Source organism: Malus domestica, chromosome 07 (assembly GCF_042453785.1).
Source record: "Malus domestica chromosome 07, GDT2T_hap1".
In the NCBI taxonomy this organism is placed as follows: domain Eukaryota; kingdom Viridiplantae; phylum Streptophyta; class Magnoliopsida; order Rosales; family Rosaceae; genus Malus; species Malus domestica.
The window spans coordinates 16,951,312-16,976,910 of NC_091667.1; the positions used below are offsets into that span (position 1 = coordinate 16,951,312).

The 25,599-nt window shown below is 37.7% G+C and overlaps 1 pseudogene; it reads left to right on the plus strand.

Moving 5' to 3' along the window:
- Positions 1-1,128: 1,128 nt before the first annotated feature.
- LOC114825856 (probable fructokinase-7) overlaps positions 1,129-25,599 on the plus strand; it is a 73,175-nt pseudogene continuing 48,704 nt past the window's right edge.

The following is a 25,599-nucleotide window of genomic DNA, read 5'->3' on the forward strand; positions in this document are numbered from 1 at the left end:
AGTCGCCCGTGGATACGCTCGTCCTCCGGATAAGTCTCACCTATATGCGAATTAACTATAAAAAATGTTATTTTAAAGCACATAGACAAAACTAGCTAATAACTTCTCATACATTGCTCAGAATAGGTATATGAATATACCACAGTGATCTACACAACCTCACGAACATCGTGATATTTTTAGAAAAAAATTCCTATGGCTCACGTGCCCCCACGCGCCGGGGAGGGCACGGCCTCACTCGTGGCCTACGTGCATTGTCTTCAACCTCCAAACTCCGGCGACCGTCGCTGGTGCCAGAAACTGGGCAATATTTCAAACTCCTTAATCTCACTCATTTCTTCACCATTTTTCATGCAATTTGTACCAAAATGAAGCTTAGGAGATAAAGAATTGCGTTATACCTCTTTCACACCTCAAATCACGTTAAATCACGTCGGAGAAGTCCTCAAACTCCGTTTTTGAGCTTCTCGCGACCCAAATCCTACCAATGATGTACTCCGAGCATTGTGACGACCTCCTTAAGCTCACCGTGGTCCTAAAATTTACAAAAACTTAAGGGTTTAAAAGTTGGTGAATAGTGCCACCCTCGGAGGTTCGATTTCCATGGTTTCCTTACGTTCAAACTTGGTCAAAACTCATCCAAAACACTTAGGAGGAAGAAGAGATACCTTTACAAGCCTTGAAATGGTTTGGTGTACTGTACACCCAGAGCTCCCTTTCAAACTAGGGTTTCTCAAAGGTTTCCTTGCTGAAAATGGGTACCACTCGACTCGTAAGGACCCTAGGAACCCACTAAAGACCTCAGAACCTTCGATCCGTGTAGATCTTAGGGTTGTTTGTGTGTGTCTGTACCAGTTCGAAGAGAGCGAGAGAGAGAACCGAGAGGGAGAGTATGGGAGATGAGAGAGGGAATGGAGGAGTGATGTGTGTGGTGCAAACCTAGTCAACAACCCAAAGTTTCTTAATTCCTAAGTGGTTCCAAAACTTAGGAAAACTTAATTAGTCCCATTCAAAACAAATCACACACCACAAACTTTTAACGTCCAAGGGCAGTTCTGTCATTTCACATCATTAAGAATAAAATAGTACCCATCTCTAGGACGGGTTGTGGCAATTCCTTTCGAGCTTATGTGCGATGCTTCCGATTATGCATTAGGCGCTGTTTTGGGACAAAGAAAGGACAAACAGCCACATGTCTTCTATTATGCATCTCGGACCTTGAATGATGCTCAATTAAACTACTCTACCACTGAAAAAGAACTTCTTGCTGTTATGTTTGCTTTAGATAAGTTTCGTTTGTATTTACTTGGTACTAAAGTTATTATTTACACTGACCATGCAGCGTTGAAGTACTTGCTTACAAAGAAGGGGGCCAAACCAAAGCTTATTCGCTGGATGCTTCTTCTCCAAGAGTTCGATATCGAAATCCAAGACAAGAAGGGAAGTGAAAACGTGGTGGCTGACCACTTGAGCCGTTTGGTAGATGATGAAGATGCCGTGCCTATCCCAAAAACATTCCCTGATGAGCAGTTGTTGTCCATTGAGGTAAGTGTGCCATGATATACCGATTTAGTTAACTCTTTGGTCACTAAACACGTTCCAAGCACCCTAAACAAGCAAGAAGGTGATAAATTGAATAAAGATGCATGTTTTTATGTTTGGGATGACCCTTTTTTGTGGAAATATTGCCCTGATCAGATTCTACGTAAGTGTGTGCATCATTCTGAGTTCAATTCAATTTTAACCTTTTGTCACACTTATTCATGTGGGGGACACTTTGACACTCAAAGAACAGCACTTAAGGTGTTAGAATGTGGTTTTTATTGGCCTACGATCTTTAAAGATGCTAGAACGTTTTGTATGCCTTGTGATAGATGTCAAAGAATGGGCAATATAGGTTCAAAAGATCAAATGCCACAGACCCCCATCTTTTGTGTCAAAATTTTTTATGTTTGGGGAATTGATTTGATGAGTCCTTTTCCTTCATCTCATGGTTTCAATTATATTTTACTTGCGGTTGATCATGTTTCGAAATGGGTGGAAGCAAAAGCCACTCGTACTAATGATTCTCAAGTGGTTGTAGATTTTGTTAAGACTAACATATTTGCAAGGTTTGGAATGCCACGGGTACTTATAAGTGATGGGCTCCCATTTTTGCAATCAAACCATTGAGGTGCTGCTCAAGAAGTATAATGTCACGCATAAGGTTTCAACACCTTATCATCCTCAAATGAGTGGGGAAGCCGAGGTTTCAAATAGGGAAATCAAGCAAATTTTGGAGAAGACCGTTGGGCCAACTCGTAAAGATTGGAGCTTGTGTTTGAATGATGCATTATGGGTGTATCGTACTGCCTACAAAACAATAATTGGGATGTCTCCATTTCGGCTCATCTATGAGAAACCATGTCATCTTCCCATTGAGTTAGAGCATCGTGCACATTGGGCCATCAAAACATTCAATATGGACATTGATGCCGCAAGTCTTCATAGAAAGCTTCAATTGAATGAGCTTGAGGAAATTAGGAATGAAGTTTACGAAAACGCTCACATTTACAAAGAGAAGACGAAGGCATTCCATGACAAGATGATTCATAGCAAGACGTTCTCTATAAGGCAGGAAGTGCTCATCTTCAATTCCCGCATTCGTTGTTTCCGGGTAAGTTGCGTTCCAAGTGGATTGGTCCTTTTGTTGTTACTAATGTGCAGTTCAAATTCAAAGACGCAACAAGAATTCAAAGTAAATGGACATCGTTTGAAGCTATATTACGCAGCTTTTGAGGACCATGTCGTGGAGAATGTACCCCTCCATGCCGTTGGCCCTATTGCAGCTTAAAAGGAGGTATTGTCCGGCTGGAAGACATTAGAGCAAACGCTTCTTGAGAGGCAACCCACGCAAATAAAGAAGACCTAGAAAGCTCCTGCATCACAACCAGATTTGTGTTCCTAAACTCTACGCTTTATTGCATTTACTTTGCCATGCTTGTCATGTTTGTTAGTTGTGTTGTTTCCTAGCTTATGTGTGAGTCTATCTTTGAAACATTGAGGACAATGTTTGGTAAACAAGTGTTTTTATTGAAAATTTCGTGGGTTTTATCACCTAGCATAACTAGAGTTGTTTTTCATTGTTTTTAAGTGTTTTGGAGTGTTTTAGTGTGTCTTAGACAGAAAATACGAAAATTTGAAAAAAAAAATAGAAAAAGTTTTGAAAAACCCAAAAAGAGTCGTTTTTTTGTGCTTGTGTCTTTGGTTTTTAATTCCATGACTATTAAAGAACGTTACAAACATGGATAGAAGTTTGATATGCTCTTTGGTTAATGTTTGGTTATAGTTGTCATTAACGAATTCACATGTAATCACAAAGGAAAAAATCAGTTTTTGTAACATGCTTGAAGGAAGGAACTCAAACTAACTCTACAACCCTGAGAGACTTGAGCCTAAACTTTATTTGGAGAGTATTAATATGTTCTTTCTTGTTTTCTAAAGTCATTGCATGATCTCATTATTCTTTGCTTGGTTGCTACTTAGAATGTGTTTCATTACTTTAGTTCCAAATACTAGAACTCATGCCCATTTCATTCAAAGCTTGAAAATTGAGTGCATAACATATAACAAGATGAAGTTGTTTAGTAGTTACCACCAGAGCCAAAAAGCCTTCACCCCATGCATTTGTTTCGTAGGTTTAACCCATTTGAGCCTTATTTAGCCTATTTTCTTTGTTAGCCACATTATCCTTACCTAGCCTAGATTAGGACCACCCATACCCTTGTTCTTAAAGGATAGTGAAGCATGACTTAGAGGGAATTCTTTTTTATTAACATTTTACAGAAAAACAAGTGTGGGGGAAGTAATTTTTGTGTATGTGTGCCAAAGTCTTAAGAGATGCAATGGTAGAAAAGAAAAAGAAAAGAAAAATTCGTGGAAAATAGAAAGAAAAAAGAAAAGTTGTGGAAAGAATGAAGAAGAGTTGAAAAATATATGAAAAAGAGCTTACATGTTGCATGAATCTTCCCTTGTGTTTAAAAGTTCATTTTTGCATGCAAAAGTGAATTCTAAGTGTCAATTTCATTACTTTGCTTACTATGTCTTTAAGAACTTTTGTTTTCCTTTATCTTTCTTTGTTCGCCAATACCCTAGCCCCATTACAACCCTTGACTTCAATATTAAGTGTTGTGTGTTTCAATTTGTGGGGTTTGAATATTGGTATGAGCATATGGTGTCACTGGTTCTCGCGTCTAAGTAGTAGCATTCCATTCATGAGATCATATCTAAGCATGTTAAATAACTCCAAAAAATACTTTCTTTGTTATACATATATGTGAGTGTTCGTCTACATGTTTACCTCAATCCTCTCACATATAACTAGTGTTGGGTGTGTAATCAGAAAATGTGTGTGAAAATAGAGAGTATCTTGTAAGGAATTGAGCAAATTCTCTGAGGCATGTTATTACATTCAAAACATCGTTTTAATTGGTTAAATGTGAACTAGTAAGTGGTGACTATGATTAAGTATGTGCTCAAGTGTGAAGATGACTCAATTATGTGGGAATGATGATTTTTAACGTGTCATATGCGTTGGAAATCCCTGAGGCAAATGTTGGAAGGATTATAGTGTGTTTTGTTTACTTTGTTTTATTTTGTTTGTTTCGTTTTGCTCGAGGACTAGCAAAAGCTAAGTGTGGGGGAATTTGATAGGAGCATATTTATGCGACTTAGTTAGCTTGTTTTCTTGCATTTTCATAGTTTATTTCTGTTTATTATAGTGTTTAAGCTATTTTCGTGTGTTTGTAGGTCTAAATGACAAAGTTGGCAAGAAAGTGCAATTTGGAGCATTTTAAGGCAGTTTTGGGCATCAAATGGATAGCTTATGAATGGAGTAAGATGGATGTACGAATTTGAAGTTCAAAAGGCTAGGAATGTGCTGAAAAGATGAAGGAAATAAATCCAAGACAAAGAAGATAAGGAATCAGCTCAAAAGAAGGAACATTATCTAAAACCTTATTCAACCTTATCTTATCTTATCCTTGCCTAATCTAGCCTTATCTTATCTTATCTTATCTAGATCAGTTTGTGCCTTAAATCTAGCTGCAAGGGGACCTAAAAACCTAATTTCTAGATGGCCTATTCTTTCCCTACATTTATGTCGCACCCTTGCTCTTCTAGAACCCCTAAACTTGTGCCGCATTATTCCCTCTAGAATGCCCTACAAATCTGGCGCCCCCTTATGTTCTAGAAGCCTTAGAATCTATTGGAAACCTTAATCCTTTTCCTTTTGGATTTTTGCCAAACCCTAGTTCTATTCCTTAAGGATTGTGCAATCCAAATCCTTAAGGATTGTGCCTTGTATTTCAGCCTATAAATACACATCCCTGCTGCATAAATCAAACCACCCACGCCCTCATACATTTAGATATAATTGAGAGATTTCAGAGAGTTCAAAAGGTGCAATTGCGTCGAGGAAGGAGAACAAGAAACTTGTGTCGTGGCTTGCAATCCAAGGAGAGTTCGAAATCTGCCATTGGAATTGCTGAGGCGTTCTTGGTTCTTTCTATCCTTAGATTTGTTTCAATGTTGCTTTTAATTTGGTTTTATGTTTTTAAAGACATGAGGAACTAATCTCTTTATATGTTTTATATGAATTGATTTCTCCAGTTATTGTTTCATGAATCGTGGATGTGGTTTACTTATCTGTTTTATTAAGAACTTGTTCTTGTGTGTTGATTAGGGATGCATACTTAGTTTGCATTCATGAATTTGATGCTAGAGTATAAGGGAATTTCATCTAATCGTTATGAACTTATATTCATGATTAGTAAAAGTCGCTAGTCACGATTATGTTAAGTAAATCCTAGGCAAGAGTAACATGTTTTTCATAGTTATGAATGCCTCATCAATGCTTATGGTTTCCATTGAACTTAATGATCTTTGATATGTGTCTCTATCATGCGTATTCCATAGTTAGGGGACTTGATAAAAATAATTTGGTTGTGATGCATTATCCATTCAATTCAATGAATCTAGGGAAATTTGAGCATCAATTGTTGCTATCTAATTCATTCAAGGCATTGTCATTCATGGTTTATCGAAAGAATAACCGGAAATCGATTCGTATGCATATGTTTTATGTGTGGAGAAGGAACCCTCTAACTAGCCTTTCACCCATTCTATTTCATTCAATTTTGAGTTTTTAAAGTTTGTTTTACAAGTTTCTGTTTTTAAGTTTTAATTTCATCAAAACAAAATCCCTTTTTCTTAAGTCTTGTTTTTAGAGTCAAAACGAGTCAAGTTAAGTTTTATTTTCGTCCAAATCACTTGTTAGGTCTAGAATTGAGTCTTTTTTATTGTTTGTTGTTTTTTTGAGTATTTTAAGTCAGTTTTGAGTCTATAGAGTCTAGTTTAGTGTTTTTGAGTCTTATTTGCATTGATTAGGAGCCCTAGTTAATCCCCGGTCTAGAATGATCCCTACTTACATCTTTACTACAATTGTCAACAATAGGGTTTAATTTGTGTGTCGAGTTAATTTTCACATCATATTCTAGAGAAGATAGAGCGTATTCCGAGTGGTTTGTATACTACGACCATATGCCACATAGAATGCCACTATGAGGCTGGCCCTACCTTTGGGACCATGCACAAAATTACACTTCGGGATGATCATTTGGGACATCCTAGATGAATAGTGATGCACCATATTATCAAATCATTACATGGGCATCCACTAACCCGAAGTTTAAGTTTAATTCAAGGAATCGCATGTCAAACATGTTCTATAGGAAAGCTTATTACTCAACCTTCTTATGACAAGATTTGTTCGAATCCTCCCATTTTTCTACAACAGATTCAAGGGGACATTTATGGACTTATTCACTCTTCATACAGACCATTTAGATATTTTATTATTTTGATTGAATCTTCGACACGTTGGTCACACGTGTGCTTGTTGTCCACAAGGAATGTTGTATTCTCTAAACTGTTGGCTTAGGTTATCAAGCTCAGGGCTCACCACTCTGATTATCCAATCAAATCTATTCGATTGGATAATGCTGGAGAATTCTGAAGGAAAAATTTTGTCCTAGCTAAGAACAAGTAAGAACATTTGAATACATATGCAAACTATTAACACTTTAAAGTAGGCATGCATTCAAAAACAATTCATACAACCCATGACTTTCAAAGCCTAGTATATGGTGAACCAATAAACTCTTTAACAACATTAAAGAGAAGTAAAGATTTAGAGTTTCTTTACCCTTAAAGCTCATCCTTGTTTACACAAGGGATTCACCCAAGTGGAGGGCCTTCAAGTCACCTCCTAGTTCCTTGGATATTGCTTGTGATTTCCTTCCCCTTTTGTGCTCCTTTGGACTTTGTGGATGTAAGGAAAGGATCTCCAAAACACCAAAAGTTTGGTGTCTCTAAGTCTCCACACCAAGGGTTAAGTGTGAAAATGAAATGGATGACTTAGGGAAGAAGAGATTGCTAGATTAATCTCCCTAAGTGGCTGGCCTCTTTGTAGAGAGAAAGAGAGAAAATGTTTCACCTCTTTGCCTCAAAGAAAACCCTAATTAGAAAATGGCTATAAAGTTGCTTTTATAACACTTTTCTTTGGTGAGTGGCAAACTTGCAATTAAGCAAACTTTAACCATCTCCTCACCATGGCCGGCCTATATGTTGTGATTGGGCTCATTGCCCATTTTGTTTTAGTTGTCATACAACTTAAACATAATGGGCCTTATGGACCAAAACACTTTTGGGCCCCGAAACCCAAAACCAAATTAAAAGCCCAATACGAACCTTTTGTATAATTAATTAACTAATTAATTAATCTTGACCATTCTTCAATTAAACCATTTAATTGCATATCCATTTCATTTAATTTCTTCACTATCGCCCTTACTCAGTGTACGATCCATTAGGTTCCAATTAGCAAGGTAGTGGGCGATTGTTACTCTTAACGATCGATTGTGAATTGAAACCACATTTCAATTCTCCCTTAATGATTAGTGTTTGCTAATCATTTAGGGCTTCCACAAACCATGAGTGACACCTAGCAGTATGTCATGGTTACCCAAGCTAAGTAGAAGTGGTTGGAGAACCTATCCAGTTACAACTACAATGCAATACGGTCCTTCTCTAATACAATACTCTTAATCACATTGTTTAAGTGATAGTTTGTTTTATGTCTACTATCCAATGTGATACATATCTATATGATTCCCTTGAATATGATTTGGAACAAACTTCCTAAGTCATATTCATATGCTTTGGCCAAAGACTTTAGAATCATATCTTAGAGTATTCTCCTTCCACCATGGAAGGTTAGAGATCCCTTGTTGTGCATTCATATGCCTACATGACTAGATAGCTTGACCCCAACAATGCCGTGGACACTCCGATGGAATGCCGTTGACATGATCAAAGATCAAGGACTTAACCATTAGACATCTATGATGCCTCAGGTCAAAGGACTACTTTGCATATTGCAACTTTCGAGTTCTTACATGACATGTATGTTCGAACTCTCTTTTGATCGTTGTTCAATGTACTCGATTACTCTTTCGAGCACCTATGTGTTTGTCTTAGTGTCCAACACCAAACGACTTGAGACTAGTCATACTCACGCTTGAGTCAACATAACACATACTAACCTTAGCGGATTGTCAATGCCCAATTGGCAATCATATGACTAGGAACGTTTTAGGAATGAACATAAGAGAATGGTCTTGATAATCTAACTCACTTAGATCACTTGTCTCTTAGATCAAATACATCCCTAGGATTCCCTTATTGCTTAAACACATGATACAATAAATAGTGATTAACAATAAGCTTTGCCCTTCATTAAACATATAAAAGTTTAATACATTAAGTATTCCAAAAAGCTATTACATCAAATGAGTGGCTTTGTTGGCATACTTCCAACAAATTCACATCTAAAATTTTTGATGACTAATGCATGTCAATTGGGGTTAAAGTTGAACATCCAGTACCCCATGTTCACACCCAGAACGTCCTGGCAAAGGCATTCATTAAGCACTTACAAATGATTGCTCGATAGTTGGTTATATGTACCAAGCTCCCAATCACTACTTGAGGCCATGCAATATTGCACGCAGCCATGTTGGTCAGCCTTAGGCCTGTTACGACCTAACCATATAGCGCCCTTCAATTGGTTACCAGATACGAACCCGATATATCGCATCTGTGCATTTTTTGTTGTGCGGTATATGTGCCGATTTCACGGCCCTTACGTACAAAAATGGGGCCTCAGCGAAGGATAGGAATCTATGTCGGATATGATTTTCTTTCGATTATTCGTTACTTAGAGCTTTTGATAGACGATTTGTTTACCGTTCATTTCGCAGATTGTCACTTCTATAAGATAGTCTTCCTATCGTTTTGGGGAGATGATGTGAAAATTACTTGACACACAAATTAAACCCTATTGATGACAATTGTAGAAAAGATGTAAGTAAGGATCGTTCTAAACCGGGGATTAACTAGGGCTTCTAATCTACTCAAATTAAACTCTAAAACGCTAAACTAGACTTAAAAACACAAGAATAGACTCTATAGACTCTAAACTAACCTAAGACACTCAAATATGCAAAACTAAGTTTAAAAGACTCAATTCTAAACCTAACAAGTGATTTGGACGAAATTAAAACTTACTTTGACTCAAAAGACTAAAGGAAAATATATTATGACTGAACTAACCCAAAACACACTTAAAAGACTTAAAACAGCACAGTACTAACAATTAGACTCGAAACAGACTCTAGGGAGTAAATTGAATGAATTTAAGACTAAATTTAGACTCAAACAACGTTTATGGACTAACTCTAACCTATATTAACTCGAAACACTCTGAAGAACCTAATTAGGACAGATTCTGACCTAAGAACACAAAATAGAAAAAGGGTTTGGTTTTTGACGAAATTGAAATAAAACTAAACAAATTGCAAAACAAAGTAAGTTAAAACGAATTTGAGATGAATTCAAGGGTGAAAGGCTAGTTAGAGGTTCCTTCTCCACACATGAACATATGAAACATAAATCAATTTCCAGTATTGTTTCTTTAAACCATGAATGACAATGCCCCAAATTAATCATGAATGCACAAATTAACTCTCAGATTTCTCTAAGTTCATTTAATTGAATGGACAACGCATCGCAACCAAATTATTCTCATCAAGTTCCCTATATGAACAGCATGATAAAGATACATTCAACGATCATTAAGTTCCATGGAAATCATAAGCATTGACAAGGCAATTATAACTATGAACTGCATGATACTCTTGCCAAGAATCTACTTAACACGATTGTGACTAACAGTCTTCACTACTTGTAATTATAAGTTCCTAACGATTAGGTGAAAGTCCCTTATAATTTAGCATCAGATTCATGCATGCAAACTAAGTAGGCCTCCTTAATCAACACACAGGAATAAGTTATCAATCAAATAGATAAGTAAATCGCATTCATGTTTTACGAAACAATAACTGAAGGGAATCAATTCATATTAAACATATGTCCATGGCTTTGAATTCACCACTAACTAATAAAAACTTAGTTACATATGTTCATAGCAATTGAAAAGCAAATTGAAATAAACATTGAAACTAAAACAAGGGAAGAAAGAACTTTTAGAACTTCCAAGGATGCAGATGGCTTGTGCACAAGGTTCTCCTTCATCAAAGGAATGCACGGCAAGGATCTTCTTCTTCTCCAAAGGGTGCAGCAAAGATGTATGTTGGTGTAGAATGGTGTATAGGGTGGTGTGTTTCTGAATGGTATGAAGGGTGGTGACAAAATTGTGGCTGAAAATATGTATATATAGGTTCGGCCAACCCTAGGGTTAATCAGATTAGGGTCACAACTTAGAAGATTTTAAGGATTAGAGCCCTAAGGTTCGGCACAATTAATTAAATACACTAAGGACAGGGTTTGGCCCAATTAATTTCAGAAAAGGATTTGTATAACCCAAGTCCACAAGGAATAAGGGTAACAAAATCAGAATCCAAGGGGAATTGGATGAGGAAGGGTGCGGCACTGATTTGCAGAGACAAGGAGTGGCTTGCAAGGCAAGGCAAAAGCCTTTTAGAAGGGAAAAGGCGCCACTTTTATAGGGTTTCTAGAAACAATGTGTTTTGTGGCTGATTTGGGACTTCTAAAAGGGAATTCTTCTAGAAATAGCTTGTAGAAATAGATATTTAAGTCCCATTGCAGCTAGATTTAAGGTATGATAAGATTAGGATATGATAAGATAAGATAAGGTTAGTTTGGATAAGATAAGGTTGAATAAGGTTTTGGATAATGTTTCCTCTTTTGAGCTGATTCCTTATCTTCTTTGTCTTGAATTTAATTTCTTCATCTTCTTATCAGATTCCTAGTCTTTTGAACTTCAAATTTGTCCATCCATCTTGGCCTATATGTGTGCTATCCATTTAGTGCCCAAAACTGCTCCAAAATGCACTTTATTGCCAACTTTGTCATTTGGACCTACAAACACACGAAAATAGCTTAAAACACTAAAATAAACACAAACTAACTACGAAAATGCCAGAAAACAAGCTAACTAAGTCGCATAAATATGCTCTTATAAGGAGATCAGAGAAGAACGACACAAATTATCATGGTCAACTCCCACTTTGTCTCGCTTAGATCCCCACACCGCTCAATTTGAAACTAAAGTGCAGCGCATATTAGATCTTCAGAGCATAGCTCTGAGCATGCCAAATGCTTTCATCGATCTAGCGCACGTGACAAGATCACATATTCTGACTGCAAATGTGCCTGCAAAGATGGATGAAATGTACATCAGATCTCTTGGTTTAAAGGATTTACACCCCCGGAAGAGGAAACCCACAGCATAGGCTTCTGAAGAGCCTACCGTGACTCCAACTATCACTTACTCATTCTATCCAACTCATAAGGAAATTCTAGATTACGAAAGATTCCTTGAAGAGACGAATCCTCATCCTAAGAATCGTGAGATTTCGGTCTATCATGCTAGCTTAGATGATGCGTGGTGTAGAAATGAGATGATCATCGACGATGCATTAGCATATGTAGTAGTTACTGAAATAATGTTGAGCGATGACATTGAACCTTGTTCCGTTGATGAATGTCGACATTGAACCAATTGGTCAAACTAGAAACAAGTAATCCAAATCGAACTCAATTCGCTTGCGAAACGTAAGGTTTTTGGACTGATAGGAGCATATTTATGTGACTTAGTTAGCTTGTTTTCTTGCATTTTCATAGTTAGTTTCTGCTTATTATAGTGATTTAAGTTATTTTCGTGTGTTTGTAGGTCCAAATGACAAAGTTGGTAAGAAAGTGCAATTTGGAGCATTTTGGTGCAGTTTGGGCCAAGAATGGATAGTATGTGAATGGAGCAAGGTGGATGGACTTTTTTGAAGTTCAAGATGTTAGGAATATGCTGAAGAGATGAAGAAAATAAATTCAAGACAAAGAAGATAAGGAATCAGCTAAAAAGAATGAACATTATCCAAAACCTTATCCAATCTTATCTTATCCAAACTAACCTTATCTTATCTTATCCTATCCTAATTTTATCCTCCCTTAATTCCAGCTACAATGGGGACTTATTTTTAGATTAGGATACCTACAAATCATGTTTCTAGAAGCCCTATCACTTATCCTAAGAATGTGCTGTACCTAGCCTTCTAGAAATCATATTTCCTACTGCAAAGAACAATCATTTTCCTCCCTAGAATCTGAAATTGAATAGTCCTTATTCCTTGATGATTTTGAGTCCTAATTCTCCTCCTACTCACCCTAGTCATGCCTTACATTCTCCTTATAAATATAAAGTGCCGCAGCATTCAAAAAACACCCACCATTTACCATAATTTCGCACCATACACACTCATATACATACATCCCTCTAGTCCCGCAGCTTTGCAAGGAGAAAGGATAGGAGCCGTGCTTGCCATTCAAGACGTTGGATTGTTAGAGTGTTTCTAGGTGTATTCTATCTTTGTTTTCAATGTTTAAATTTAATTATCTTTGTGTAATTACGAACATGAGGAACTAATTTCATTATAGTTAGAGGAGAATTCAAAGCCATGAACATATATTGCATATGAATTGATTACTTTCAGTTATTATTCCATGAATCATGAATGCAATTTGCTTAACTGTTTGATTCAGAATTTATTCTTGTATGTTGATTAAAGATGCATACTTAGTTTGCATGCATGAATTTGATGCTAAAATATAAGAGAGTTTCACCTAATAGTTATGAACTTATATTTATAAGTAGTGGAGGTCACTGGTCATGATCGTGTTAAGTGAATTCCTGGCAAGAGTATCATGCTGTTCATAGTTACAAATGCCTTGTCAATGCTTATGATTTTCGTAGAACTTAATGATCTTTGATATGTATCTCTATCATGTTGTTCGTGTAGGGAACTTAATGAGAATAATTTGGTTGCGATGCGATGTCCAATTCAATGAACTTAGGAAAATCTGAGGGTTAATTAGTGTTGTTCACGATTAATCTAGGGCGTTGTCATTCATGGTTTATAGGAAGAGTAATTGGAAATCGATTCGTATGCGTATGTGTCATGTGTGGAGAAAGACTCTCTAACTAGCCATTCACCTTTAAAATCACAAATTTCGCCCAAAGTATTTAGAGTCTTTAAACCTACTTAGTTTAAGTTAAAATTCGTCCAAAAACCAACCCCTTTTTTATTTCGTGTTTTCTAGGTTAGAATCTGTCCAATTGGTGTCTTTTCATTGTTTTGAGTCATTTTAGTTTAGAATTCGTCCAAAGTCATCCTTAGTGTTAGTTTGGAGTCAGTTTGCTTGTTTTGTCCTGTTTTAAGTAGTTTGAGTCAGTTTTGAGTCATAAGAATCTAGTTTATAGTGTTTTCAAGCCTAGTTAAGTGTTTTGTAGTTTAATTTGTGTAGATTAGCAGCCCTTCTAATCCCCGGCCTAAAACGATCCCTACTTTCATATACTACAATCATTGAGTGCTAGTTTTTACCACATCTTGGACCTGTAGCTCTTACTTCTCCACATGTCAAGCCCGTTGGCTACAAGTGGGTTTTCGTTCTGAAGCATAATGAGAAGAATGAAATTGTGCATTACAAAGCTCATCTTGTTACACAAGGCTTCTCATAACACCTCGGGACTAACTATGACGAAACTTATTCACCCGTTATGGATGTGATTACTTTTTGCTACCTTATCAGTTTGGTAGTTTCCAAAAAACTTAGTATGCCGCTGATGGACGTAGTAACTACGTATCTTTATGGGGATCTTATTATGGAAATCTATATGAAAGTTCCCGAATGACTTACATGGACTGGATCAAATATTTCCAAACCCCAGAACAAGCTCGCAATTCGGCTGAGGCGTTCACTTTACTGTTTGAAGCAATCCGGAAGAATGTGGTATAACCGTCTTAGTGAGTATTTGACTAGTCAAGGATATGTGAACAATGAACTATGCCCTTGTGTGTTCATTAAGAAGTCACATTTTGGTTTTGCGATAGTTGGAGTATATGTCGATGACATGAACCTTATCGGAACTCCTAAAAAGCTCGCGAGAACTGCCGTGCACCTAAAGTCAAAATTTGAGATGAAAGATCTAGGTAAGACTCGATACTGTCTCAATCTCAAGATAGAGCACCGTTCGGATGGAATCTTAGTACATCAAATTGAACTACACCCAGAAGGTGTTGCATCGTTTTAATGAGGATAAAGCGAAGCCTTCGAGTACATCTAAGGTCGTTCGATCGCTAGATGCAAAACGAGATCCCTTCCATCCGAAGGAAGATGATGAAAAGATTTTGGAGCCTGAAGTTCCTTATCTAAGTGCGATAAGTGCCTTATTGTACTTAGCTCCATGCATTAGACTCGACATCTTTTTCACTGTTAATCTTTTGGCAAGATACAGTAATGCACCAACACGCAGACATTGGGCTGGCGTGAAAGTCATCTTTCGTTACCTTAAGGATACTATGGATTTGGGCTTGTGCCCTATGGATCCTCAAGTGATGCCGCACTCTCTAGTTCTCGAGTCGATTCTCGCCTTGTTGGTTATGTCGACGTAGGATACTTATCTGATCTACATAAGGTGCATTCTCAAATAGGTTATGTCTTTACTGTTAGAGGCACCACTATCTCTTCAAGGTCAACTAAACACACCTTAGTTTCCATTTCGTCTAACCATGCTGAAATTCTCGCCTTACATGAAGCAACTCGGGAATGCTTTTGGTTGAGATCAGTAATGGGCCATATTCGAAGCTCCCACGATCTTTACCCCGTCGTTGATGTCCCGACGACGATCTATGAAGACAACACAACATCCATCGAACAACTCAAGAAGGGTTACATCAAATGAGACAACACTAAGAACATTGTGCCGAAGTTCTTTTTCTCACATCAACAATAAGAGCATCAGAAGATTGAAGTCACACAAATCCGTTCACAAGACAATATGGCTAACCTCTTCACCAAATCACTGCTGAAGGCAATGTTTCAGAAGCTTGTTCAAGGAATTGGTATGCGTAAACTTTCTGAGTTGTAACATTGCTATTTCTCTTTGGAATTGTGTCAAACTCAGGGGGAGTATCCTAAAAATTACGTGCTTAATCTTAATGTACTCTTTTTCCCTACGATTATAAGCATTTTTCCCACTAGTTTTTTGCTACCTAACTAGATTTTAAAGACGCACCCACCTTGGGCTAGTCATATCCCTAATGACGTCTCGTAGACGTTTCTTTTAACTTTGCATTGCTCACGCATTTTTCCTTAGACTATGGATTTTGTCCCTGCTCAGGTTTTTGCCATAGCCTTAGGGTTTTTTAGTGAGACTTACTACTTTATGCAAGTTCCTACCTTATTGAGAATAAGCGTTGTTCCTTAGAATCAGTGCCGACGAGTCGACTTCCTTAACTTTTGCATGATGTTGAATTTGTTCCTTAGAATTAGTATTGACGAGTCGACTTCCTCAATTTCTGCATGATGTTGAATCTACCTTGAGTATTTACACACTTAAGGAGGAGTGTCGTGAACTATCCTAGTTTAACTGTGATTGTGTAACTAGATTAGATTTGATTCTAGTTATTCTTTCCAATATGGACTTGTACTCCTATGATGAAGGATTTCTTCTCTCCTTTTACTACTATAAATAATGTAGGAGATATGCCTTGAAAGTCAATCTTTGGAGGAAACCTTTCAGAACAATGTATGTGTGTATAGATAACTCTAATACAGCAAATGGGTAAAGTCACTCATTAGGACTATCTCCATAGAAGATATACGTCCAAAATAGTGAATCCATGGACAATAGATCGATGGAAGAAGTAATTTAGTGATGTTAGACTGCAGAGACCTTCTTCACATAACCATAATGTCCAAAAAGGTTCCTGGTCATAGGATTGTCAGAGGGACACTGACAATACATGGATCAGTACATACTATGTCCCTTTTAAATGGGAATGATGGAAAGTCTCAAGCCATTCATGTAGTGACACTAAGACAAGTATGTAGGTGCTCATTAAGAGAATAAGTTCACTGAACACAATCAAACGAGAGTACTTACATGTAGGTCTACTCACATGTCAAGCAAGTAACTCTACTGGTTGGAATAATGTAAGTAATCTTTTAACCTGAGACATCATAGTTGTCTTGGGGATATGTTGCTGATCATTTGATAATGAGACATGACCATATCTCATCTTGGATATGTTCTATGCATTGTTAGGGTCAGTGATTTATTCTTAAAGACATGTGAATGATCAAAAAGGGATCTCTAATCTTCATTATGAGAGGAAGAATACTCTTAGATATGATTCAGAAATCTTCGGTTGAAGTATCGAGCGTAAGGATAGAAGGCGTTCCTATATAACTCAATTGAATCATATAACTTGGTATAATCACATTAGGGGTTTGACATTAAGTATCCATACCCTAGTAATGTGATTGTGAGTATTGTAATAGAGAAAGATTGAATTACATTGTAATTCCAACTAAATAGGTCCTTCAACCAAATTCTACATTAGCTTGGGTAGCCATGATATATGGTTAGATGTCACTCATGGCTCGTGGGTTCTTCTAGATGATTAAATAAGTAGTCATCAAAGAAGAAGAAGAATTAAAAGTAAGTTTTAATTCACTGAGTGATTGGATAAATACTAATCAATTGGTTTGGTACTAACCACCTCACTGCCTCGCTAATTAGAACCTAAAACGACTGTACACCGATACACTCTTGTGGTGAGACAACTAAAGGATGATGGAATTAATTAATTGGATTAATTAAGTGCTATGATTAATTAGAAAGTCTAAAGAAATCACATAAATGATGAAAGATCATTTCGGTCTTAAAGAAAAGTTCGGGTTCATTCGAACCCATCGGGCCCAAACCTATTGGGCTTTTTATTTAAGCATAGGATGACTTGAAATGATAATAACCCAAAGTCCAAACCTACATTAAGGGGCTGGCCAAAGATGAGGAAAGAAGAGAGAGAAAGAGTCAATTAGTTGATTTACTTCTTTTACCTTTATAAAAATAGTTAAATGAAAAAGTTTCATTAGGGCTTTTGTGTGTTCTTTTCAACAAGAGAAAAATAAGTCTCTCTCTCTCTCTCTCCGTCTCTCTCGCTCTTTCTCTCTCTCTCTCTACACACATATAGCCGGCCGCCAAAAGGGGAAATAGCTAATCATTTATTCTCTTTTTGGTTATTCCAACATCCATCTCCCTACACTAGTGGGTGTGGATCTTTAGAGTTCTTCTACTTCGGAAACTAGAGGAGAATCAAAGGAGTTACAAATCTATCAAGGTGGAGGAAACAAGGAAGGAGGCTAGACTCAAGAAGTTCCAAGAACAAAGAGCTTGGAGGTGGTCCATTGATAACTCATATATTTCATGCATTTATACCATCCATTTCTAGTCTCTTTGTGATGTTTTTGAGTTAAATTGGTTGCATTTTACCTTATTTTGTGTAAGTGCGCAGTTACATGAACTTTAGGATCAATTTGAAGGCAAAAAAACTAAAAACATGCCATTTTTTTTGGGGTTGACCCTTATTCAAATGTGGAAAGAAGTTTAGTGACCTGTTTTAAAGCCCAAATAAAGAATCCAAGATGAATCTGGCTTATTTGAAGACTAGGAATATAATGGGAAAGGAATTAGGATATCTAGCCTGATTTAGAGGTGCCAAATAAAGCAAAAACGTGCAAAATAAAGGCTAAGTTGTTAGGATTACTTTGGAATATCTTGCAGCCCGATTTAACATATAAATACTAGGGTTTCAGATCACTTTTACACAAGCCCCCCTTGGGGTCACCCAGAGCTCTCTCTCTCTTCTCTTTCTTTGGCCTTTGATCCAGAAACAAAACCCTATTTCTATTAGCCATCCGTTGCCACCAAAGAAACCACACAGTCATGCTGTTCTTGAAGGATTTCCACATTAGAATTGCTTCAACGGGGTTTCTTCTCTGAACTTTAATTTCACTCATGTTGTTCTTGATATTTGTATATTATATAATCACGTTGTGCAATTAAGTTCATAGCTGGGGATTTCGATGTAGCCTTCCAAAACTACTCTATGTTATTAAGTTAAAGTATTCAAACTACCAATCTGTGTTCTTGTTTCATTCACTAGTTTTATAGTTTAATTTGTTTGATAATCTTAATGTTTGATCACCATTAAGGTTGCTCATGAATTCTTTAATCAAGGTTATAGTACACATCATGCTTAATCTTGGTAGACATATATGATTGAAGAAACTGCTATGCATACATCCTACCATGTGATTTCTTTAGTTCTTTGAAGTTTTCTTATTCTTAATGGATTCTTATTTGGTAATCTAAATTGAACATCACAACTAGGTTGCAGATTAGGAGTACTTGATCACAACCACACATCAAATGGATGATCATAAATGAGTAAAACGAACCCTAGTTGCAGATTGGAGAGGTGAATGAGTTTTGACTTAATTTTCTGGAATTGGCTTGTAATGGTGAAATCGGTATCCCTAGTTCCATTCCCATCGTTTTTTAATAATGCTATTATTCATACTTACATTATCTTGCATTTTAAGTTACTTTACTTTTCAATTCAAAATCCAAACTCAATTTGTTAGTTTCATTGTTTAGTTAGGGTTCACATCAAGCTAGTAATTTGTAGAGGTTTAATCAGTCCATGTGGTTCAACACCCTTACTTGTGCCATTATACTATCCTTATATTTGCACTTGAAAGGAACACAACATCCATCCTTGGTCTAAAGTCTAGATCAAGAGGTATAAAACTCAACCTTCACTTTGTTCTTCAATATTTTGTTTGATGTATCATATATGAACCTATGCTTCTTGAAGGGGATTTGCATGACTAAAGCTTTGACAATATGTTATAATATGCTTCCGTTGCTTATGTATATAAATTTAGAATTGTATATGCATGCTAGTCACTAGAAATCCCAATTAAATCTCAATATTTCCCTTCAAATAAAGGCACTACGTAGGAGGGACAACATATCCTCAATACATAATTCCACTACAATTCAACAAACACATCTCTCATTTCTCTCCACCCTAGCCATCGGCCCCTTTCTCCTTATTAGATAAAACAGGCTACAACATGTTGTGAACTTTCCTAGTTTAAGTGTGATTGTGTAAATTCTAGATTAGAATTGATTCTAGTTATTCTTTCCTATATGGACTTGTATTCCTCGGGGATAAAGGATTTCTTCTCTCCTTTTACTACTATAAATAAAGGCAGTACGTAGGGAGGATAACATATCCTCAATACATAATTCCCCTACGATTCTACAAACACATCTCTCTTCTCATGCTACCTTTGTTGCCGGCCCCCTTCTCCTTATCAGATAAAATAGGCTATAACACGTTATTAGCACGCTCATACCGCTACTCTTAAGAATCTGACGTTGAAGATTTTTTTGCATCAAACCAGTTCATCCATATCATCACGCAATCAGATTCTTCCAAAACAATGGTTTTTATCTCGATATTTTTGTAGCCCTGATAGCATGAACATTCACCATAATGCATGACCCAACTTTACATTTTTCGAATTTTAGATTCTACATAAATTGTGTATGCATTATATTCATAATTGTTGAATTATAAGAATTTGATATTTGCCATGAATTGCATCAAATATATGTACATTCATTATATTATTAAATTGAATACGCTATGAAGCGAGATCAGGGACTTGCCATGTAATTTTCTACCTAAATCTGACATAGTCTCATGATTTTTGATCCAATATAATGGAAATTCCTGAAGAATTGCATCGAATTTGCTTGAAATTCCAGTTTGAATTTCTTAGGTTTCCTTTTTCCCCCGCTGTCGAGGTACTCCCTCCATCCCTAGGAAATTGCTCGCCATCGAACCCATAACCTTTCACCGAGAAATTTCTTCCAAAACACGGCTGCCTGCAGCGGCAGCACCAGCCTTCGTCCCTGGTGACTACACCCAACTCCAGCTCGGGTATTCTTGGTTGAAACCCTAAGCCCAATATTTGGGTTGGCCTTCTCGACCCGCAGAGAAAGCAGAAATTTTTTTTTCTTCTAGAACGGGCATGCAGATACCGCCCCATACTTAGCTTAACCCAACACCGGCCTGAAGAGCCATGGTGTCCCGGCAATGTTGTGCCGCACCAAATCACAGCCCCGCTGACGTATCTGTGTTCCCCTATGTTGTGTCACGCATGATCCGGCCCCTGTTTGGGCCATCTTTTTAGGCCCAGCTCCTTTTGTACAGCCGGTTTACTATATTGGGCCTGCTGCCCACTATGAATATTCGGGCCTGATCAGCCCATGCCCACTCAAGCCCAATTTTTGGGCTTGAGCCGCATATTTCACACCACTCAACCCACCTGTGGGCTTAGGCCTTATTTTGGGCCCCAAGTTTAATTGCCTAATTATTTTTATGCCCAATGGGTTTTATATTTTTTCACCCACACTTTAAATTTGGCCCGAAGTCCAAATAATTAATTCAATTATAATTGTAAACCTGAAGTTCTATTTGCATATTTTCTTGTTGCATATTTCTTTGTATATATTTGCATTTGTCTGTAGGAACATATGCACCTGAAGTTCATAATTATTTTGAAACCTAAAGTTTCGATAAACATTTCTTGTTTGAAAACATGAAGTTTTTCACTTAAAAACATCACCCATGAAAACCGGAAGCTTTTTCATGCGAATATTAACCAATACATTTCTATTAGAATATGAATGTTCTACTCCTATGTGAATGGATTGATTTTTGTTTTACTCCATTGCACTAATCACACATTCTCCTTTATTTTGTGATAGGAACATGTTGAATTTGAATAAACTCGACTTCACCGCTTTGGAGGTCTCTGGAATGAACTACCTCAAGTAGGTCCAAGATGTGAAGTTCCACCTCACTGCAAAGAATTTGCGTCCCGCCATTGAAAATGAGAAGGGCAACCCTGTTGGCGAAGCTAAGAAAGCCACCGCTATGATCTTCATCTAAAGACATATCCACAATGCCTTGCAAACTGAATATCTTGCTAAGGAGGATCCACAGGCACTATGGGTTGCTTTGGTTGATCGTTTTGATCACCAAAAGGACATCTTCTTGCCTGAAGCAAGACATGACTGGCACTATTTGCACTTCCAGGACTTTAAGTTTGTGAATGAATATATTTATGAAGTGTGCCGAATCTGATCACTTCTCAAGTTTTGTAATGAAACTTTAACTGAAGAGGATCTCTTGGAGAAGACCTATTCGACCTTTTAAGCTACTAATATTGTCATGCAGCAACAATATAGAGCTCAAAAGTTCACCAAGTTCTCGGATTTGATCTCTGTTTTACTTCTCACTAAAAAACTGAACCAACTATTGATGAAGAATCATCAAGCTCAACCTATTGGGACAACTGTTGTGCCTGAAGCACACTATAGCACAAACCAACTCCCAAAATGCCAAAAGAGGCATGATAGAGGTGGCCAGAAGCCATCCCACCAAGGTCAACAAAGTCAAGGCCCATCCAAGTAAGGAAAAAAAACCCAGAATCGCCCAAACCTCGCTCCCAAGGCCCCAAACTTCAATATTAAAGGCAAAACACCTGAAACCATGGATGTGGACATGTGTTATCATTGTGGTTCAAGGGACCAATGGTCCCATGTTTGCCGAGCTCCCCTAAAGGTTGTAGTTGAATATCACTATTGTTGTAAGAAGTTTGAATCAAATTTTGTGCAAGTGGACGATCCAAAAAGTCCAAAGATGGAGGTTTCTGACTTTCAAGAGGCTATCACACCTATAAAAGATTAGAATCTTAGACATAGACTTTTTTTTTAGTTGGAATAAGACCATGGGGCCGAATTCCACAGCAGCGGCCGAACCCCTCTTTGTTTTTGGTTAAAATTTTGAACAAGTTTCCTTTATGTTTAGATTATTTGTTGGTGATTTGTTTTTTGGATATTAAGTTTTTTAATTAATTTCCGTCCTTGAATACTTAAAATTATTTTGAATGGATATTTTTTTTTCAAACTTTTATGCATGTGACCGATTCAAATTAATTTTTCATTCTAGGTATGACCGGTGGGGAAGTTAGTTGTCTGGTAGATAGTGCAACCATGCACATCGTTTTACCTGAACCTATCTATTTCACTAACTTCGTACCTAAGAATGCACCTCTGACAACCCTCTCAGGCCCATCCAACCTGATCGAATGATACAATAAGACACATATAATGTTGTCCAATGGTACAATCTTAACCATTGATGAGGCTCTTTATTCTTCACATTACATAAGAACATTGTTGAGCTTTAAGGGCATTAGAGATAACAATTACCACGTTGAAACCCACGTAGAAAACAAAGTTGAATTTCTATGCATAACTTCCTACGAATATGGCCAGAAGCGTATTCTAGAGAAGATTGAGCGTATCATGAGTGATCTGTATACTACGACCATATGCCCCATAGAATGCCACTATGTGGCAAGCTCTACCTCTGGGATCGCTCACGAAATTACACTTTGGTATAATTGTTTGGGACATCCTGGATGAATAGCGTTGCACCGTATCCTCAAATCATCATACAAGTATCCACTAACCCGAAGTTTAGGTTCGATTCAAGGAATTGCATGTCAAACATGTTTTATAAGAAAGCTTATTACTCAGCCTTCTTATGACAAGATTCGTTCAAATCCTCCCATTTTTCTACAATGGATTCAGGGGGATATTTGTGGATCTATTCACCCTCCATGTAGACCATTTAGATATTTTATGGTTTTGGTTTACGCTTTCACACGTTAGTCACACGTGTGCTTGTTGTCCATAAGGAACGCTGCATTCTCCAAACTATTGGCTCATGTTGTCAAGCTCAAGGTTCACCACCCTGATTATCCGATCCAAGAAGACAACGCAAATGAAATCCCCAAATACGACGTCGTTGCTGCACCACCATAACTCGAGGATTGGGGGCAAACCACTGTTGATGATCTCAAGGAGCTCAACTTAGGCATAAGCGAGGAATCGAAGCCTATCTTTATAAGTGCACTACTAAGTTCGGACGAGATCAAGGAGTACTACCAACTGCTAATGGAGTACGAAGACGTCTTTGCTTAGACCTACAAATAAATGCCTGGCCTTGACCCTACCATCATCATGCATCATCTTGCAGTCAAAACGCGACCAATAAAGCAAACTTAAAGGTGCTATCGATCCAACCTCATCCCACAAATTGAGGTTGAGATTGACAAGCTAATCAAAGTGGGCTTCATTCGAGAGGTACAATACCCTAAATGGATCTCCAACATCATCATTGTCCTTAAGAATTTTGGACAAATATTTGTTAGCGTAGATTTCCACGACCTCAACGATGTTTTCCCAAAGGATGACTTTCCCTTGCCAATCATCAAAATCATGGTGGATGTAACCACTAGCCATGAGGCATTATCATTCTTGGACGGCTCCTCTGGATATAATCAAATCTACATGCCTCTCGAAGACAAGGAACTAACAACCTTCAGCCCTCCAAAAGGTATCTATTGCTACAAGGTAATACCCTTTGGCTTGAAGAATGCTGAAGCTACATATCAAAGCACAATTCAGAAGATTTTCAACAACATTTTACAAAAAAACGTAGAATGTTATGTGGATGACATAGTTGTTAAGACTAAAAAGATATCTAATCACTTGAAGGATTTACAAATGGTGTTCAACAAACAACGGCACTACAACCTCAAAATAAACATGTTGAAGTGTGCATTTGGTGTCACTTCTGGGAAGTTCCTCGGCTTCATTGTCAAGCATCGTGGCATTGAAATAGACCAATCGGAGATCAAGGCCATCCAAAACATGCCCGAACCAAGGAACTTACACAAGGTGAAAAGTCTACAAGGGCGGCTAGCCTTCATCAAACGCTTCATCACCAACCTTACTAGATGTTGTCAACCCTTTAGTCGACTCATGAAGAAGGATGCTCCGTTCATATGGGATAATGCCTGTCATAATGCCTTTGAGAGCATAAAAAGGTACATGGCAAGCCCACATGTCTTAGGTGCTCCTGTGCCTGGAAAGCTGCTCATCCTATACATTGCCACACAAGAGGGTTCCATTAGAGCACTCTTGGCACAAGAAAATGAAGACCAAAAGAAAAAGCACTCTACTACTTAAGTAGAACTCTCACTGGTGCCGAGCTTAACTACTCATCGATCGAGAAGATGTGTCTTGCTCTAGTTTTTGCTATCCAAAAGCTAAGACACTACATGCATGCTTACACCATCCACTTGGTTACTAAAGCCGACCCCATCAAGTTCGTTACATCCAAACCTGTTCTAATAGGGCGACTAGCTAAATAGGCTTTGCTTCTCAATCAATACGAGATCATCTACGTCCCAGCTAAAGCTGTCGGGGGACAAGCACTAGCAGACATGCTTGCCGATCATCCAATCTCAGCTGATTGGAAAATCTCAGACGACTTGCCTGACGAGGAGGTGTTCTAAATCGACATCTTCCCGACATGGACAATGTTCTTCGACGGATCCGCATGAAATGACAAAGCAAGGGCAGGAGTAGTATTCATGTCGTCACAAAGACAAGTACTACCTTATTCCTTCCGACTAAGCGAGCTATGCTCCAACAATATCGCTGAGTACCAAGCGCTGATCATTGGACTCTAAATGGTGATCAACATGGAAATCACAAATCTAGAAGTGTATGGCGACTCCAAGCTTATAATCAATCAACTCTTGACTGAATATAAAGTGAGGAAAGATGATCTAGTCCCATACTTTCAGCTAGCAACTCAACTGCTACAAAAATTCAAGGCCGTGACGCTAAAACATGTGCCAAGAAAAGAAAATCAAATGGTGGACGCTCTCGCTAACCTAGCCTCAAGTATGGAGCTAAGAGAAGACGAAGTTGTGGACATGCCAATTTGCCAAAGCTGGTTGATCCTACTAGTCACTAAAATGCTACTCGATGATACAAACGTCATCTCAGTACTTCCAGTCGGCACTGGAGAGTGGAGACAGCCACTGATCGACTACTTTGATCATAGAAAGCTTCCAAACGATCCTAGACATTACTCTAAAATACGTCGACGAGCACCT